Genomic DNA, 7,928 nt, shown 5'->3' with positions numbered 1-7,928 from the left:
GAGAGATAGATTAGAGTAAGAGGGAGAGAAAGGAGGGGCGAGAAAGAAATAGGGAGAGAGAGAGAGAGAATGAGAGATAGAGAGAGAGGAACTGAATGAAAGTGAGAGGGGAGAGAAAGGCAGAGGCGAGAGCAGAGGAGTGGTGAAGCAGAGAATGGTGACAGAGAGAGGGGAGAGGAGAAACTGAAAGGCATGCATAGTGAGAGAGAGAGAGAGAGAGAAAGAGAGAGACAGTGCGAGAGAGAGAGAGAGAGAGAGAGACAGTGCGAGAGAGAGAGAGAGAGAGAGAGAGAGCGTGTGTGAGAGAACAGAGCACAGCGGGAGAGAGGGTGCGTGAAAGAGAGCAGGGCGCACAGAGAGAGAGGGAGCGAATGAGAGGGAGGTGTGGAGAGAAACAGGGAGGGAGGAAACCGGAGGAAGGAAGGGAGGATGACAGAGGACGGAAGAAGGTGAGAGAGGAGAGTAAGAAGAGGAAGTGAATGATCGGCACAGAGAGAGAGAGAGAGAGAGAGAGATAGAGAGAGAGAGAGAGAGAGAGAGAGAGAGAGAGAGAGAGAGAGAGAGAGAGAGTGAAACAGCATGGGAGTGGAGGAAGGGATCAGGTGAAATGGAGACAGGAAGAGGGGAGGTTAGAGAGAGAGAGAGAGAGAGAGAGAGAGAGAGAGAGAGAGAAAGCGAGAGAGCAGAAATGGAGACAGAGGGCATAGGGAAGATAAAGTGACAGTGATGGAGAATAGATACACATACTGTAATAGAAAAAAGACAGCAAAAAACAAAAGGGATGAACAAGAATCACAACAGAGAGAGAGAGAGAGAGAGTATAAGAGAGAGAAGAGTCAGATGGAGAGATTGGAGAGATAAATAGAGCAAGAGAATGAGAATGAAAGAGAGAGAGAGAGAGAGAGAGAGAGAGAGAGAGAGAGAGAGAGAGATAGAAAAATAGGTGGTGGTATATTTTTTTCCCATGTCACAGACACCGCATTCATCACAAGCAGCTGAAAATAGCCTCTCCCCTCATTCTTTTTTTGGGTTCACCTTGCACGCGTCCGTCCGGTCCACGCCAGGCTGAACCCACCTCTCCTCTCCCATCTCTCCTCTCCCATCTCTCCTCTCCCATCTCTCCTCTCCCATCTCCTGCAGGCAGCCTCGCCCTCCATAACGGGGGCACACGGATGTCAGGTTCACACAAGGAATCTGTGCCACCACCACATCCTCCATTACAAAAATAAAGAACATTGCAGGCCTTGGCCATTGCTCAAACGCTGAAGGCACTGTACTGTTACATACACCAGGGAACGGGGTTTGATTCCAGCCCGAGGTGGTCATTTCCCGATCACATTTCCCAATTACTTTCCCGTCTCCTCTCAAACAACCCTGATATCCAATACAGGCAATAAAAGGCCTCCTCCCAAAAAATGAATATGAATAAGTTTCACCTCCACTAAAATATTAATGCGATTGAGGAAGTCAGTGTTGGCAAAGAGGTTTGTTTGTGCCCCCTCAATGCGCATGGTGATTAGGGAGCCGTTCAAAAAAGCTCAATCTGTTGTTTTATAGCGATCGGAAAATAAATCAGAAGTGGGGTTAAGAGAGACTAGCGAGAAGTTTTATCAAAATCTGCCGCTGTATATGTAGTCTTGTTTTGCCATTATGAATCCATACAAGTCTAGAGATCGTCATCATAATTTTCCATCCTCGGTGGTCTCTCTCGGCCCTTTAAAAGTCATTCACATCTCTCAAGGTAGTAGCCATAATATCATTTCAGCATAGAAAAATGTGTCTATTATCAGTAAAGAAAAAAACGTGGACATCCGTCTCGAAAAATATTCTGGGTGCAGGACCAGCAAAGTCACAAGTAAATTGAAAATAAAGTCCAGGCACACCAGGCTCCTGTTTCTTTACATTTGAAGTTGAAGGGCATGCTGCCCGAAACGTCACATTAAATGTAAAGAAACGGGAGCCTGGTGTGCGGACTTTATTTTCTATTTTCAAGGTAATGGCCATAATAATATACCCAACACTGCCCTCCAGGCTCTTTATCACCACTTCCTGTTCGATCTCCATCTGTGAGCGAATAGTCATTTGTCCATTTCTGGCGTTCTTCTTTCTGTGTCATTCTTTCTTTTGGTTATTCCCTGAGAGGTGTGACGGATGGACATGTTCAACTAGGCTATTATACCTCCTTTGGCTATTTCCTCTCAATCTCTCTCTCTATCTCTCTCAATCTCTCTCTCTCTCTCTCTCTCTCTCTCTCTCTCTCTCTCTCTCTCTCCCTTCTGTCTGTGTCCATGTGTGTGTCTGTGGATGTGTGTGTAGGTGCTTCTATGTAAGTGTGCATGTGTATCTGTGTGTGTCTATGTGTCTGTGTGTGTGTGTGTGTGTGTGTGTGTGTGTGTGTGTGTGTGTGTGTGTGTGTGTGTGTGTGTGTGTGTGTGTGTGTGTGTGTGTCTGTGTGTGTGTGTGTGTGTGTGTGTGTGTGTGTGTGTGTGTGTGTGTGTGAGAGAGAGAGAGAGAGAGAGAGAGAGAGAGAGAGAGAGCTCATAATGTGAAAATGAGTCCAACCTAGTTTCTAAGGCGCCTGGGACTGAAGTGGTGTGTGGCGTGAGGCACTTTCAAGGACGAAGCTGCAAGGTGAAATGAAAGAGAAGATGGCAAACTTATGTGCAGGCAGATGGGAAGGAAAGAAAGTGTGTGAGAGAGAGAGAGAGAGAGAGAGAGAGAGAGAGAGAGAGAGAGAGAGAGAGAGAGAGAGAGAGAGAGAGAGAGAGAAAGCGAGAAAGAGAGAGATGTTGTGTGAAAGAGGAAGAGAGAGAGGGGGTGGGGGAGAGAAACAAGAAGAGGAGTGAGATGGAGAGATAGAGTGAAGAAGGGGAGAGAGTAGGAAGGAGAGAGAGGACGGAGGGGAGGAGAGGGAATGAAAGAGAGAGATGCTGCAGAGGACAATCCTGCACCCAGATCAGATGATCGGGCAGCTGGGAGCGGTGCAACGCATGAGAGATAGTGTGTGTGTGATAGACAAGACAGAGAGAGAGTGAGAGAGTGAGAGAGTGTGTGTGTGTGTGTGTGTGTGTGTGTGTGTGTGTGTGTGTGTGTGTGTGAGAGAGAGAGAGTGTGTGTGTGTGTGTGAGAGAGAGAGACAGAGCGTGTGAGAGAGGAAGAGAGGAGCAATGCAGAGTGTGTGTGTGTGTGTGTGTGAGAGAGAGAGGGGGGGGGAGAGGGGAGAAAAAGATGGGAACAATGAGTGTATGATGAAAGACAAGACAGTAAAGAAAGGAGGAAGATGTGGGATAAAAAAAACTGAAATCATAATTTCCGAATCCTTAACAACCCCAGAGTTTGGTTCACGCACGGTCTGTAACCTTATTAAAAATCTGGAGCGTGAGTTCAAAGTGACTCCGGCAGGTTTGAGAGAAAGAGCTCTGCCAATGTTAATACATCACCTCAAAAAGCCTCGTCGCTTTGAAATAAATATTAGCAAGTCAGCATGCAGAGCGGTGTCTACAAAGGGAGGTTAAAAGCTGAATTGAGGTGGCTGCACTCGCCTTTTTACTTTAAAAAAAAAAAAACTAAAACCACGCAGAAATGGGGCCAAACTATTATGCATTTAATTTTATATTGCAATCATTTGCGAAAACTGCCTTTCATTATTAGAGTAACAACAACATCGATTTCAAATGGGTTTGGAGAGGCCCCCGGCAATTAAACGGAGGGTCTTGTAATTAAAGTATTGACTTTGCTTAATAAGTAGCCATTTACATCACCAGGACAATGTAAACTGGCAGTGAGGCAGATGCATGCCTAGCATAGCAAGACAAATCTATAGAAAAAGAAAGAAACAAACAACCATTTAGTTCCCTGGGTGGTATACCGCAACCTTCCAAGGGAATTGTTAGAATGAGCTACCATGCACTGCCACAGGCTTCTGTTAATACAATGTGTACAAAGTCTCACCATAGTGATGAACGGCAATACTGGTTCATGAACAGAAATGTTCAAACACTTTAAATTTTCTTTTACTTAAGACATGTAAAAGTTGTATCTTTTACCTGACATGTTTCGACGGGATTTCTTCCGTCTTTGTCATAATACCTTCTTAATACCGTCGAAACATGTCAGGTATAAGATAAAACTTTTTCATTACTTTAGTAAAAGAACATTTCAAGTGTTGAGTTAAACAGTTAGACATAATGAACATTATATATATATAAATGTACATAGTAGAAGTAGAAGGACTGTTACGGATTACAAAATGAGTACACAGCTGCAAATGTGTAATATCACACAGTTAGTGTTGTAACTACATCCATAAAAATACTTGTAATCTTACTTTATAAATCTCTGTTATCATTGAAACATAGATAAAAGCAGGCACGGAAGCGCACAAACACACGGAAGCAAACACACACACAAGCAAAAGAGCAAAAGAAACCGAAGTACCATCCATTTGGCTAAATATATAAGGCGATGTACTGTACCAGCACGGTGAAAGCCAGTAATGGTTCATGATCTGCTGAAGTGAACAGCATGCGCCGATGATGGACATCTGAGGAATAGATGAGAGCAGTCACCGATCAAACGCGCGTGGTCCACAGCTTCAAGGTTCACCTACTGTGTACATCCTAACGTGCAAACCCTCCGTCACGTCACGCAAAGCAGTTTCCCGATGGGCTGACCGACGTAGTGGCATATACTGTTCAGTTGCTATGACTGAAAGAAGCACACACCGATAACGGCGTGTAGAGTCACTGTGAGTCTGTGACTAAATGTCCACAAACAAGCTGAGACATGGAAAGAAACAAAAAAAGTGCGATCCATCTCCAGGAGCGTACAGTGCAGTGCCCGTGGCCAATGGTTGAAGGGCGGGGGTCAGGCCAATTGTAGGCCATGGTGTGACCTGACGCCTGCCTGTGCGGGGGGCACCCTTTTGTTCTCTGTTCCGAAAGAACCCGCCCATCAGAGAGAGAGAGAGAAGGATGAAATAAACAAAAGAAAGAAAAAAAGGAAAGAGTAGAAAACAAGGAAGAAACAGGCCCACGGTTCTGCCGCTGTTGAGCCGGGAAACAATGGCGACCCAGTGTTCTTGGGGACCAGCTCGGGATGTTTTCCTCTCCTCCGCATGCTGCATACAGCACAGCCCGGCCCATTGGCCCATCCCATCGGCCCACAATCCCCCATTCCACAGACCGTTCCGTTTCCTCGTATGGTACCAACAGGGGAGGCTGACAGGAGGGGGATAAATGGGTCAGTTGTTCTGGGCCCAGGGAGACAGGGGGTGTCCCCAAGAATCGGGTCCCCATTACATGTAGAGTATTCTGCCCTACAAAAGCAAAGTGCAGTAACTAACACCAACACTGACACTGTATCTAAAATACTTTCAAAGTGCAGTAACTAACACCAACACTGACACTGTATCTAAAATACTTTCAAAGTTGATATTAGGTTACCGGTAAATATTCTAGTTACTGCAAATTTGTTGACATAGTATCTCTAAAACGGGACACATTTGGACAATAAGACTTTGTCACAAGATAAAGGAGGTGTAATGAAGACCAATTTCAGTCTAAACTCAATTTTGGCAAAATATGTAGATACTGCACTTTGCCTTTGTAGGGCAGTATTGGATGGGTGACCCCTTTCAGATGACTTTGTCCTGGGTCTGGCCAAAGCTGTACCCAGCAGCCCTGGATACCAGCACCAGCAGCAAATGATTGTGGGTTATTGTGTGGTGTGGTGTGGTGTGGTGTGGTGTGGTCAGGGCCACTGATAGCTTTTGCTGGGCCCGGGACAAAGTCATTTGAAAGGGCCCCCTAACCCAATACATATGTTATGGGGACCCAATTCTGGTCCCACTATCTCCATGCGGGCCCGGACAACATACCCCTTTGTCCCCCCTCATCGGCGGGCCTGGGTGTGGTGGCGGACGGGACCTGTCTGTAGTAGCCTTATCTGCCGCCCTCGAGAGGAAACAATTGAGTATTCGGCCCCGCCATCGCTCGCCTCGCTCGACTAAAGGGGATATGTGTGTTGGATGGGTGGCGGCACAATATCTGATTGTGGGAGGCTGTGTTTTGCGGGTGTTATCAATAAGGGTTATTGTTGTAGTTGAAATGTATGCAATGTCAGTGGCAGTGCCCTTGCCCTTGCCTTTCATCCCCCGCACACGTTTTACTCCCGCTACACGTTTTTGCATCTGATCAGATAACATCCGATTCTGTCCGTCCGCCCATTCAAGAATTTATCAACCTTATGCGACTAGAAACTACAACTTCTGTAGAAGCTATTTGACAGCTACATAACTGGCAATACTGAATCACTCTGTGGTTATCATACAGTATATTGTAACAACAGCAGGTAGCCTAACGTTTGCCATTCACATATCTTCAAAATCTCAAGCGTTCCTACTTCTATTCTTTATTTGTGGGTGGTTCACAATAAAATGTCTGCTTACGTTTAGTTGATGATCTTATCCATGTATTCGGTTATGTGTTTATGTACAGGGTACAGTATTTGGAGCAATGGATGGATGCCTTCAGCCATTGTATGGCACATCAAAACTATCACTTTCCCCATGCTGTATAAAATATCATTTATCACATCATTTGCACATTATACATTACATACACAACAATTTTCTCATCATGTGGTGCGTTCCTCGAAAGTGTAGTTGTTAGCCAGTTAGCGACTTCGATAGTTGCCAATGGGATATTGCATTGCAAACTATAAAGTAGCTAACATAGTTAGTAACTATGGTTTCGAGAAATGCACCCCAGAACGACTTGCAGCTATTTAGTTACAGGGCAAAGTCTCATGTGTCGATGTGTGATTGAAAGCATTACTCAAGGGTACTTCAGCCATGGACGAGGGTGGGTCAAAGACGTCCAACATGAAATTGTCCTTCTGTGCCAACAGATACTTTTGCTTACTGTAGCTGTAGAAAAACATGACTTTCAATTGTTTTTCAAGTGAATGCATGACAGCCAAGCCAAATACATATATATTTTTTAAAAAATCATGTATTTTGCAGTTACAGTAAGCAAAAGTATCCGTTGCACTGATGGACAATTTCATGTTGGACGTCTTTGACCCGGGTACCGGTGACCATTCAAAACTGTATGCTCCTCTGATCTCAGGACCAACTAACTCCCAAACCTCCGAAACCATAGCCCTCGTCATGACCACACTGTATCACTATATTTCACACTTTACAATTCACCGCTCAGTCTGTAATGAGCTCATGTTTGAAAGAAACACTCACTCAGTGCTCAATTATTTGCTGCTCTGGTGTGATTTGCTGGCCTTCTTTTAATAAGTCTTGTGGACCGCATAAGAATGAGCTGCATGCAGAAGGAAAAGAAAGAGACGAAGAGACGAAGAGAAGAAAGAAGAAAGAAAGGGCCCAATGATCAGATTTCCGTCTAAGGGCTTGGGTGCAACCACATCGAACTCCGCTTTTGTAACAGCTGACGGACGAGTTTTGTTCTCTTTAAAAACCTGATTATGCATGGCAGAGCACATAAGGCCATTCTACACCATGGCTGTCAGGCAGGGCAGTGAACAGAAGAGGAGAGGAAGAGGAGAGGAGGAGGAGGAGGAGGAGGAGAAGGAGATGAAGAGGGCAATGAACAGCGTTCGGAAGAGATAGAGATTCCTCAATGACACTTTGATGGCGAGTTTAACAGGCTTTTCTGCAGAACAGCAGGAGAGATAAACAAGAGACGAGAGAGTCCGTACGAGCGTGAAAAGAGGGAGAGGAGGCGGGCACGGCTAATTACACGAGGTCCCAAAAACGCCACATCAAAAAAGGGAGAGAGAGAGAGAGAGAGAGAGAGAGAGAGAGAGAGAGAGAGAGAGAGAGAGAGAGAGAGAGAGAGAAGGAAAGATGGGAAGGGAAGGGGAGATGGGCAGAGGGTAAAAAGCCTAGATCCTTC

Source organism: Engraulis encrasicolus, chromosome 20, assembly GCF_034702125.1.
Source record: "Engraulis encrasicolus isolate BLACKSEA-1 chromosome 20, IST_EnEncr_1.0, whole genome shotgun sequence".
In the NCBI taxonomy this organism is placed as follows: domain Eukaryota; kingdom Metazoa; phylum Chordata; class Actinopteri; order Clupeiformes; family Engraulidae; genus Engraulis; species Engraulis encrasicolus.
This window is presented reverse-complemented; position numbering follows the sequence as displayed.